At 43.3% G+C, this 11,214-nt stretch overlaps 1 protein-coding gene across 3 annotated transcripts in view; it reads left to right on the forward strand.

Annotated features, from left to right (window-relative positions):
- Nucleotides 1-11,214, forward strand: part of LOC149453185 (uncharacterized) — a 199,431-nt gene that overhangs the window by 72,149 nt on the left and 116,068 nt on the right. The window lies entirely within an intron of this gene.

Genomic DNA, 11,214 nt, shown 5'->3' on the forward strand with positions numbered 1-11,214 from the left:
GCCTCAGTGACCGGTCTTTATTACAGGAAGCTGCTACACAGAAGTAACGTTTTCCACCGATCTGAAAGAAATACTGAGGCAGCGCCCTCCTACATGGTCTGTGAGGGGCTTCTTCTGTAGCCACAGGGACCAGGATTGGGTAGTTTGGTCTGCTGAAGACCCCACAGGTTGGGGGGTTTGTATGACCTCCCTCTATCTCTAGGAGAATCTTCAGGAGATTGGGGTGGGAGGATTCAAGTATCCAATACCTGGTAAGGTGTGCCCAGAAGGTGGATGGGCTGCTGGTAAATAGGAGGAGAAGTTCTTCCTGGATCTGTGAGCTCCAGGGGTGGCTTGCCCTCGAATACTTCTGGGTTGGACGCTGGACTTCTCTGTCCTCTTACAGGTCCTCTTTAACCGATTTCCCGACTGCCCTACAGCAGAATTACTGCTACAGGGCGGCACGGGTGCGAAAAGTCACGTATATGTATGTATGTATATACTGTGTACATATATTTATATGTACAGGTGAAACTCAAAAAATGAGAATATGGTGCAAAAGTTCATTTATTTCAGTGCAGCAACTTAAAAGGTGAAACTAATAAACTAATATATGAGATAGACTCATTACATGCAAAGCAAGATAGTTCAAGCCGTGATTTGTCATCATTGTGATGATTATGGCTTACAGCTCATGAAAACCCCAAATCCACAATCTCAGAAAATGAGAATATTGTGAAAAGGTGCAATATTCTCGGCTCAAAGTGTCCCACTCTAATCAGATAATTAAGCCATAACACCTGCAAAGGGTTCCTGAGCCTTTAAATGGTGTTTCAGTCTGGTTCAGTAGGAATCACAATCATGGGAAAGACTGCTGACCTGACACCATCATTGACACCCTCCATAAGGAAGGAAAGCCTCAAAAGGTAATTACAAAAGAAGCTGGATGTTCCCAAAGTGCTGTATCAAAGCACATTAATAGAAAGTTATGTGGAAGGGAAAAGTGTGGAAGAAAAAGGTGCACAAGCAGCAGGGATGACCGCAGCCTGGAGAGAATTGTCAGGAAAAGGCCATTCAAAAGTGTTGGGGACTTTCACAAGGAGTGGACTGAGGCTTGAGTCAGTGCATCAAGAGCCACCACACACAGACAGATCCTGGACATGGGCTTCAAATGTCGTATTTCTCTTGTCAAGCCGCTCCTGAACAACAAACAGCGTCAGAAGCGTCTTACCTGGGCTAAAGACAAACACACCTGGTCTGTTGCTCAGTGGTCCAAAGTCCTCTTTTCTGATGAGAGCAACTTTTGCATCTCATTTGGAAACCAAGGACCCGGAGTATGGAGGAAGAATGGAGAGGCACACACTGCAAGATGCTTGAAGTCCAGTGTGAAGTTTCCACAGTCTGTGTTGATTTGGGGAGCCATGTCATCTGCTGGTGTTGGTCCACTGAGCTTCATTAAGTCGTCCACCAGGAGATTTTGGAGCACCTCATGCTTCCTTCGAGCTTTATGGGGATGCTGACTTCATTTTCCAGCAGGACCTGGCACCTGCCCACTGTTGGTTATGTGTTATAGAAGACACTGGCAGTGATGAGGCAGAACTATGACAAATCCACAATCTCAGAAAATGAGAATATTACATGCAATCAATAAAACAAGGATTGTACATAGAACAATATCGGACCTCTGAAAAGTAGAAGCATGCATATGTACTCAGTACTTGGTTTGAGCCCCTTTTGCAGCAATTACTGCCTCAATGCGGCGTGGCATGGAAGCTATCAGCCTGTGGCACTGCTGAGGTGTTATGGAAGACCAGGATGCTTCAATAGCAGCCTTCAGCTCTTCTGCATTGTTCGGTCTCATGTCTCTCATCTTTCTCTTGGCAATGCCCCATAGATTCTCTATGGGGTTCAGGTCAGGCGAGTTTGCTGGCCAATCAAGCACAGTAATCCCACGGTCATTGAACCAGGTTTTGGTGCTTTTGGCAGTGTGGGCAGATGCCACGTCCTGCTGGAAAATGAAGTCAGCATCCCCATAAAGCTCGTCTGTGGAAGGAAGCATGAAGAGCTCCAAAATCTCCTGGTAGACTGCTGCGTTGACCCTGGACTTAATGAAGCACAGTGGACCAACACCAGCAGATGACATGGCTCCGCAAATCAACACAGACTGTGGAAACTTCACACTGGACTTCAAGCATCTTGCAGTGTGTGCCTCTCCATTCTTCCTCCATACTCCGGGTCCTTGGTTTCCAAATGAGATGCAAAAGTTGCTCTCATCAGAAAAGAGGACTTTGGACCACTGAGCAACAGACCAGGCCTGTTTTTCTTTAGCCCAGGTATGACACTTCTGACGTTGTTTGTTGTTCAGGAGCGGCTTGACAAGAGGAATACGACATTTGAAGCCCATGTCCAGGATCCGTCTGTGTGTGATGGCTCTTGATGCACTGACTCCAGCCTCAGTCCACTCCTTGTGAAAGTTCCCAACACTTTTGAATGGCCTTTTCCTGACGATCCTCTCCAGGCTGCGGTCATCCCTGCTGCTTGTGCACCTTTTTCTTCCACACTTTTCCCTTCCACATAACTTTCTATTAATGTGCTTTGATACAGCACTTTGGGAACATCCAACTTCTTTTGCAATTACCTTTTGAGGCTTTCCCTCCTTATGGAGGGTGTCAATGATGGTGTCAGGCCAGCAGTCTTTCCCATGATTGAGATTCCTACTGAACCAGACTGAGAGACTGAAGGGAAATGTATGTCTTTTAGGTCTGTCATTTTGTTTTCCCCACTCCATTTTATATTTTGTACTAACATGTTGGTTAATTGTTTTGTATTATACCCAGAATGAGTTAATGAAAATATGCTGTGTTAGGTTAGCCTTGGTAGAGGAGATAATATCCAATTATTTCTTTATACTAACAGCACCTGTTTCTGTTATGATATAATTAAAAGTCAAATACTTCTGTCCTATGGGAAAATAATTGTTGGATACTTGTAACTGATTTCAAGGCCTGAGAAAGTCATGTTCACAGCCTTGACAAGTATCTAGCGAGATTCTATTGTATGTAGTAGATAAGTGTTTTAAAACAATGTAGAAACTTTCTTTATTGTTGGGAAAGTGAAACCCCGCTTCTCATCACTTTTCAGAATTGACGTCAATGTTGTCTTTTTGTATTCAGCCAATCAATTACTGACAACTCAGCTTTTTGATACTCTGTGCCCCCACCTTTCTTTTTCTGTTATATTAATTTTCTTCCCACTAATAAACTAGAGAGATTGATTTTACCTATCACTGTGTGTATGTGTATGTCTGTTGTCTTTCTCTTCTGAGATGAAGTCAATCTCCCCAACGCGTCCGTACCTGAAACCGACTAAAAAGACTAAATAGCCAGGGGCTATCGACAACCTTTCAGAGACCATTTAACCACCTCCCGTCCGGCCGTTGTATATAAACGGCCGGACGGTGGCAGTGCAGGGTCGGGTGGCCGTTCATAAACGGCCTCCCCGCACCCTGCTTGTGCGCGCTCCCTGGGAGCGCGCAGCACCGCGATCCGGTGCCCGCTGTGTCCTCCGGACACAGTGAAACACCGATCGTCGGACGGGACCTCTGTACGAGGTCCCGATCATGTGATCACTGATTGGCCAATCAGTGATCACATGCAAAGTAGTAAGCAAGATGTCACTTGTGACATCATTGCTTACTACGTGTGAAATCTGTGAATGATCACAGAGGTCACATGGTACAAGCCTATTCACAACAGGCTTGTACCATGTGACAAGCTGTGACCAATCACAGCTCAGTCAGTACTTCTCAATGAGTGCATGAATGCACACAGAGAGAAAGAGAAATGATTGCTTTTACATCCTATATGGGTGTAAAAGCAATGTGTAAAAAAAAAAAAAAAAAATCTTCATCACCCCCCACAAGTAGTACAGTGTCACCATGGTGACACTGTACTGCTAGGGTGACAGTATGTAAAAAAATAAAATAAAAAATAATAATATAAAAAAATAAATAAAAATGTAAAAAAAAATGTTTAAAAATTATAATTTTTGTTATAAACTAATTTGGATTTTTTTTTTTTACTAAAATGATAACGGAATAAATTTTGGCAAAGATTTATGATGAAATATTATTTATTTGCAAAATTTTATTAAAAAAACACTTTTTTTCAAAATTTTTGGACTTTTTCATTTACATAGCAAAAAAAATAAAAATCCCAGTGGTGAATACATACCACCAAAATAAAGCCTTATCTGTTTCAAAAAAATGGTAAAAAATTCATTTGGGTACAGCTTTGCATGATTGTGTAATTGTCATTCAAAGCGTGATAGCGCTGAAAGCTGAAAATTGCCCTGGTCAGGAAGGGGGTAAAAGTGTCCGGTCTTGAAGTGGTTACAGGCTCAGGAACCCTTTGCAGGTGTTATGGCTTAATTAGCTGATTAGAGTGGGACACATTGAGCCTAGAATATTGCACCTTTTCACAATATTCTCATTTTCTGAGATTGTGGATTTGGGGTTTTCATGAGCTGTAAGCCATAATCATCACAATGATGACAAATCACAGCTTGAACTATCTTGCTTTGCATGTAATGAGTCTATCTCATATATTAGTTTCACCTTTTAAGTTGCATTACTGAAATAAATGAACTTTGGCACCAAATTCTAATTTTTTGAGTTTCACCTGTGTATATATGTGTATGTGTGTGTGTGTGTGTGTGTGTATATATATATATATATATATTTATATATATATATATATATATATATTTTTTTTTTTATTTATATATGTGATTTTGCATGTACGGGTAGGGGGGCGCACACGCGCCCTATCTGTGGCTGTCAATCACCGGGTCCTGGCCGGTGATTACTCGCCGGTGCCTGGTGATTGCCAAGGATCTATGACGGGGAGGAGGACTGTTAGAAAAACAAAACAGTTCTCTATGTCGGCTCCCGCATACTGCGCAGCACAGCCATCCAAAGCAGTGTGATTACAGTGAAGCACACAGACCCCGCCCCCTAGTAAAACACTCCCAGCACACAGTTAACCCTTTGATTGCCCCCACATGTTAACCCCTTCCTGCCCAGTGCCATTAGTACAGTGTCGGTGCTTTTTATTAGCACTGATCACTGTATTGGTGTCACTGGGGATGTCAGTGACACCATGTCAGTCCCCCCCTCGCAGTGTCAGAATGCCCGCCGCAGTTCTGCTATAAGTCGCTGATCGCCGCCAATACTAGTGAAAAAAAAATCCCCCGTATGTATCCCGCCATTTGTAGACGCTATAACTTTCACGTAAACCAATTAATTTACACGTATTGGGATTTTTTTTTAGCGAAGACACAGAGCAGAATACATTTTGGGCGAAAATTATGACGAAATTTGATTTTTTAAATTTTTTTTTTACTGGACGTACCGCCATTTGCAGACTCTGTTGGTGGGGATGTCAGTGACACCAAGTCCATCCCCCCCGTGTCAGAATGCCCGCTGCAGTCCCACTATAAGTCACTGATCACCGCCATTACTAGTAAAAAAAAAATTCCAGTATCTATCCCGCCGTTTGAAGATGCTATAACTTTCACGTAAAGCAATTAATTTACACGTATCGGGATTTTTTTTTTTAGCTAAGACGTGGAGCAGAATACATTTTGGTTTTAATTTTTAAAATTTTTTTTTTACTTGACATGTTTAAATCAAAAATATTTGTTTTTTTTCTCAAAATTGTCGCTTTTTTTTAATAGCAAAAAAAAAGAAAAACCACACAAGTGATTCAATATTTTGGTGTGGCGTGGCACGACCGCGCAATTGTCAAGTTAAAGTAACGCAGTGCTGCAATGCAAAAAATGGCCTGGTCAGGAATGGGGGGGGGGGGGAATCCTCAGGAGGGGTTAATTTACACGTATTGGGATTTTTTTTTTTAACAAAGACATGTCGCAAAATACATTTTGGCCAAAATTCATGACAATTTTTAGATTTTTTTTTTTAATTTTTTTTTACTAGATGTGTTTAATAGCAAAAAGTCAAAAATATTTTTTTCTCAAAATTGTTTTGTTTACAGCGCAAAGAATAAAAACCACACAGGCGATCAAATACCAGCTCAGTACATGGGGAAAAAAGGACGTCAATTTAATTTGGGTGCAGCGTTGCAAGACTGCGCAATTATCACGTTAAAGTAACGCAGTGCAAAAAACGTCGGGGGGGGGGGGAGGAATCATTAGGGGGAGGGGTTAATTTACAAGTATTGGGATTTTTTTTAGCAAAGACATGTCACAGAATACACTTTGGTCTAAATTTAGGACGAAATTAGATGTTTAAAATTAAAAAATTTTAATTTGATCAAAAACCATCTCAGTTCGTGGGGAAAAAAGGACGAAATTGCATTTTGCACGACCACTCAATTGTCAAGTTAAAGTAACGTGGTGCCGTAATGCAAAAAATGGCCTGGTCAGGAAGGGGGGGGGGGAATCCTCTGAAGGGGGATGGGTTAAGGAAAGATCTGAAACCAAAAAGACCCCAAATCTCTGGTGCGTTGTATCATTCTACGACCCCATGGGACAGTTTTGGAGAAATGTCTTTGAGGGCCCAGAGACTTACCCTACAGAAGGTCCACTGGCTGTACCCTCCAGTAGTACCACCAGTCTTCCAGGTGGCATGTGAAGGGTTTCTCTAAATCCTAAGTTAAGAAGAAAGTAAAGAAGGAGAGGAATTGAAAAGAAAAGGGGAAAGGGGTTGGGAGTCGGCGAAGGATGAGGTCTTGAGCTACGTGCCATTATGGGGTAGTCTACTTGGTGGCTTGTCTACGAAACCCATACCAATGTATTCCAATGGAGTGTTTGAGCCTCCACAGGAGGGAGCTTCAACCAGAAAAATCGCATTGTTCAGAATTTCTCCACTTTATACATTTTCTTCTTTAAAAAAATGTTTTATTAGGTGCAAAAGATATAAGGAGAAAACATGAAGGGCCCCCTCTGATCCCCAGTCCCTCTGAGCCCAGTGGCGTAACTAGAATCCCCAGGGCCTCGGTGCAAGAAACCATGAAGGGCCCCCCCTGACCCCCAGTCCCTTTGAGCCCAGTGGCGTAACTAGAATCTTCAGGGCCTCAGTGCAAGAAACCATAAAGGGCTCCCCTCTGACCCTAACTTCCCTCTGAGCGCAGTGGTGTAACTAGAATCCTCAGGGCCCCGGTGCAAGAAACCATGAAGGGTCCCTCTGAGCCCAGTGACGTAACTAGAATCCTCAGGGCCCCGGTGCAAGAAACCGTGAAGGGCCCCCTCGGACCCCCAATCCCTCTGAGCCCAGTGGCATAACTAGAATCCTCAGGGCCCCGGTTCAAGAAACCATGAAGAGCCCCCTGACCCCCATTCCCTCTGAGCCCAGTGGCGTAACTAGAATCCTCAGGGTCACAGTGCAAGAAAACATGAAGGGCCCCCCCGACCCCCAATCCCTCTGAGCCCAGTGGTGTAACTAGAATCTTCAGGGCCCCGGTGCAAGAAACCATGAAGGGCCCCCCCAGTCCCTCTGAGCCCAGTGGCGTAACTAGAATCCTCAGGGTCACAGTGCAAGAAAACATGAAGGGCCCCCCCGACCCCCAATCCCTCTGAGCCCAGTGGTGTAACTAGAATCTTCAGGGCCCCGGTGCAAGAAACCATGAAGGGCCCCCCCAGTCCCTCTGAGCCCAGTGACGTAACTAGAATCCTCAGGGCCCCAGTGCAAGAAACCAGGAAGGGCCCCCCCTGATCCCCAATCCCTCTGAGCTCAGTGGCAGAACACCAGGGACCAGTCACAAGTGAGACCTTTGTGACCCTGGTAGTTCTGCCACTGGTGTCAGTTTTATTTTTGTTTTGTTTGTTTTTTTTAATTTTTTTTACCTTTTTTTTTTTTTTTTTACAACTTTTTTTAGGAGCCCTGTTGCGGAGCTTAGATGAGATATTGGGGGGTCTAAACAGGAGAGCGGGAAGGAAAGAAAAAAAAAAGAAAAGTGAGGAAGGAATGAAGGAAGAAAAGATAAAAGGATGGAAGGAATGAAGGAAGGAAGAAAAGATAAAAGGAAGGAAGAAAAGATGAAAGGAAGGAATGAAGGTAGAGAAGATGGAAGGAAGAAAAGATAAAAGGCAGGAATGAAGCTAAAAAAGATAAAAGGAAGGAAGAAAAGATAAAAGGAATGAAGGAAGAAAAGATGGAAGGAATGAAGGAAGAAAAGATGAAAGGAAGTAATGAAGGAAGAAAAGATGAAAGGAAGTAATGAAGGAAGAAAAGATGAAAGGAAGGAATGAAGGTAGAAAAGATAAAAGGAATGAAGGTAGAAAAGATAAAAAGAAGGAAGGAATGAAGATAGAAAAGATAAAAGGAAGGAAGAAAAGATAAAAAGAAGGAAGAAAATATAAAAGAAAGGAAGGAACGAAGTAAGAAAAGATAAAAGAAAGGAAGGAATGAAGGTAGAAAAGATAAAAGGAAGGAATAAAGATAGAAAAGATGGATGGAAGGAAGAAAATATAAAAGGAATGATGGCAGAAAAGATAAAAGGAAGGCATGGAGGCAGAAAAGATAAAAGAAATGAAGGTATAAAAGATAGAAGGAAGGAGGAAAAGATAAAAGGAAGGAAGGAATGAAGGCAGAAAAGATGGAAGGAAGGAATGAAGGTAGAAAAGCTAAAAGGAAGGAAGGTAGAAAAGATGGAAGGAAGGAATGAAAGAAGAAAAGATGGAAGGAAGGAAGAAAAGATAAAAGAAAGGAAGGAATGAAGGCAGAAAAGATGAAGGAGAAGGATGAAGGAGAAACCATGAAGGGCCCCCTCTGATCCCCAGTCCCTCTGAGCCCAGTTACGTAACTAGAATCCTCAGGGCCCCGGTGCAAGAAACCATGAAGGGCCCCCCCTGACCCCCAGTCCCTTTGAGCCCAGTGGCATAACTAGAATCTTCAGGGCCTCAATGCAAGAAACAATAAAGGGCTACCCCCTGACCCTAACTTCCCTCTGAGCGCAGTGGCGTAACTAGAATCTTCAGGGCCCCGGTGCAAGAAACCATGAAAGACCCCCCTAGTCCCTCTGAGCCCAGTGACGTAACTAGAATCCTCAGGGCCCCGGTGCAAGAAACCGTGAAGGGCCCCCCTGACCCCCAATCCCTGTGAGCCCAGTGGCATAACTAGAATCCTCAGGGCCCCGGTGCAAGAAACCATGAAGAGCCCCCCTGACCCCCAGTCCCTCTGAGCCCAGTGGAGTAACTAGAATCCCCAAGGTCCCAGTGCAAGAAAACATGAAGGGCCCCCCGACCCCCAATCCCTCTGAGCCCAGTGGTGTAACTAGAATCCTCAGGGCCCCGGTGCAAAAAACCATGAAGGGCACTCCCAGTCCCTCTGAGCCCAGTGACGTAACTAGAATCCTTAGGGCCCCGGTGCAAGAAACCGTGAATGGCCCCCCCTGACCCCAATCCCCCTGAGCCCAGTGGCAGAACACCAGGGACCAGTCACAAGTGAGACCTGTGTGACCCTGGTAGTTCTGCCACTGGTGTCAGTTTTATTTTTGTTTAGGAATGAAGAAAGAAAAGATAAAAGGAAGGAAGGAAGAAAAGATAAAAGGAAGGAATGAAGGAAGGAAGAAAAGAGAGGAGGGAATGAAGGAAGAAAAGATAAAAGGAAGGAAGGAATGAGGGAAGAAGAGATAAAGGAAAGGAAGGAACGAGGGCAGAAAAGATAAAAGAAAGGAAGGAATGAAGGTAGAAAAGATGGAAGGAATGAAGGTAGAAAAGATGGAAGGAAGGAATGAAGACAGAAAAGATAAAAGGAAGGAAGGAAGAAAAGATAAAAGGAAGGAAGGAAGGCAGAAAAGATTAAAGGAAAGAAGGAAGAAAAGATAAAAGGAAGGAACGAACAAAGTAAGAAAAGATAAAAGAAAGGAAGGAACGAAGTAAGAAAAGATAAAAGAAAGGAAGGAATGAAGATAGAAAAGATGGAAGGAAGGAAGAAAATATAAAAGGAATGATGGCAGAAAAGATTAAAGAAAGGAAGGCATGGAGGCAGAAAAGATAAAAGAAATGAAGGTAGAAAAGATGGAAGGAAGGAAGGAAGAAAAGATAAAAAGAAGGAAGGAATGAAGGTAGAAAAGCTAAAAGGAAGGTAGAAAAGATAAAAGGAAGGAAGGAATGAAGGAAGAAAAGATGGAAGGAAGGAATGAAGGAAGAAAAGATAAAAGGAAGGAATGAAGGCAGAAAAGATGAAGGAATGAAGGCAGAAAAGATAAAGGAAGGAATGAAGGCACCCTGGGCATGAATACGGACGCTCATTCGTGTGAGTTTTCTGGTGAGTAATTAGAACTGATCTCAGCGAAAAACTTTTCCCACACTCTGAGCAAGAGTATGGACGTTCCCCAGTGTGAGTTACCTGGCGTCTAAGAAGGTTGTTTTTGGAAAAGAAAGACTTTCCACACTCCAAACATGAAAAAAGAGCATTGCCGGAATGAACTCTCCGGTGTTTAATGAGTTCTGATTCTTGTCTGAATCCTTTCGCACACTCTGAAGAATGTTTTCTTGTGACTTTTCTGATGTTTGAGGAAACGTTCTCTTCTAGAGAAGCCCCTTCCACAGTCTGAACATTGAAGAATACCATCTCCTGCCTGGAGTGGAAGGTCACCTTTCAGTTGGGATTTTTCCCCGTGATCTGCAGTGTGCTTAGAGAGGTCACTTTTCACTCGGAAATATTGGTCAGAGTCGGGACAGGAAAAAGGACCTTCTCCCTCATGGGTTCTCTGGTGGTGAACAAGATGGATGTTCTTTATGAATCGTTTCTCGCCATCGGAACACGAAAACAGCTTTTTTCGAGAGTGGATTTTCAAATAGGCACCAAGGCTTTTTTCATGGCTAAAACCTCTACTGCACTCTGCACATGAAAAAGGAAGTCCTTTGTCTTTGGGAGACTTCCTGTGCTTCATGAATGGAGAACATTGCCCGGTGTGAGCTCTCTGGTGTCCTTCAAGACTTGACTTCCTCATAAAACATTTATTGCATTCAGAACACAGTAAACATTTTGTTTCCTCTAGGCATGGCAGTAGGCAAGCCGTCAGAAGATGGTCCCTCAGGATTAGAGGGATCTGGTATTTTATCAGTGGTGTAAAATCTCAGGTGTGATTTTTCAGAAGAATTCTGAGGATTAGAGGGATCCGTTGAACCAGATCCACAGGAAAGTGTGATATGTACATTTCGACTAACAGGGTTTTCTCCTGGGGAACAATGTGTAATATCAATGTCTTC

Source organism: Staurois parvus, unplaced genomic scaffold (genome assembly GCF_062004578.1).
Source record: "Staurois parvus isolate SC_StPar_1 unplaced genomic scaffold, SC_StPar_1.0 ptg000449l, whole genome shotgun sequence".
NCBI classification, from domain to species: domain Eukaryota; kingdom Metazoa; phylum Chordata; class Amphibia; order Anura; family Ranidae; genus Staurois; species Staurois parvus.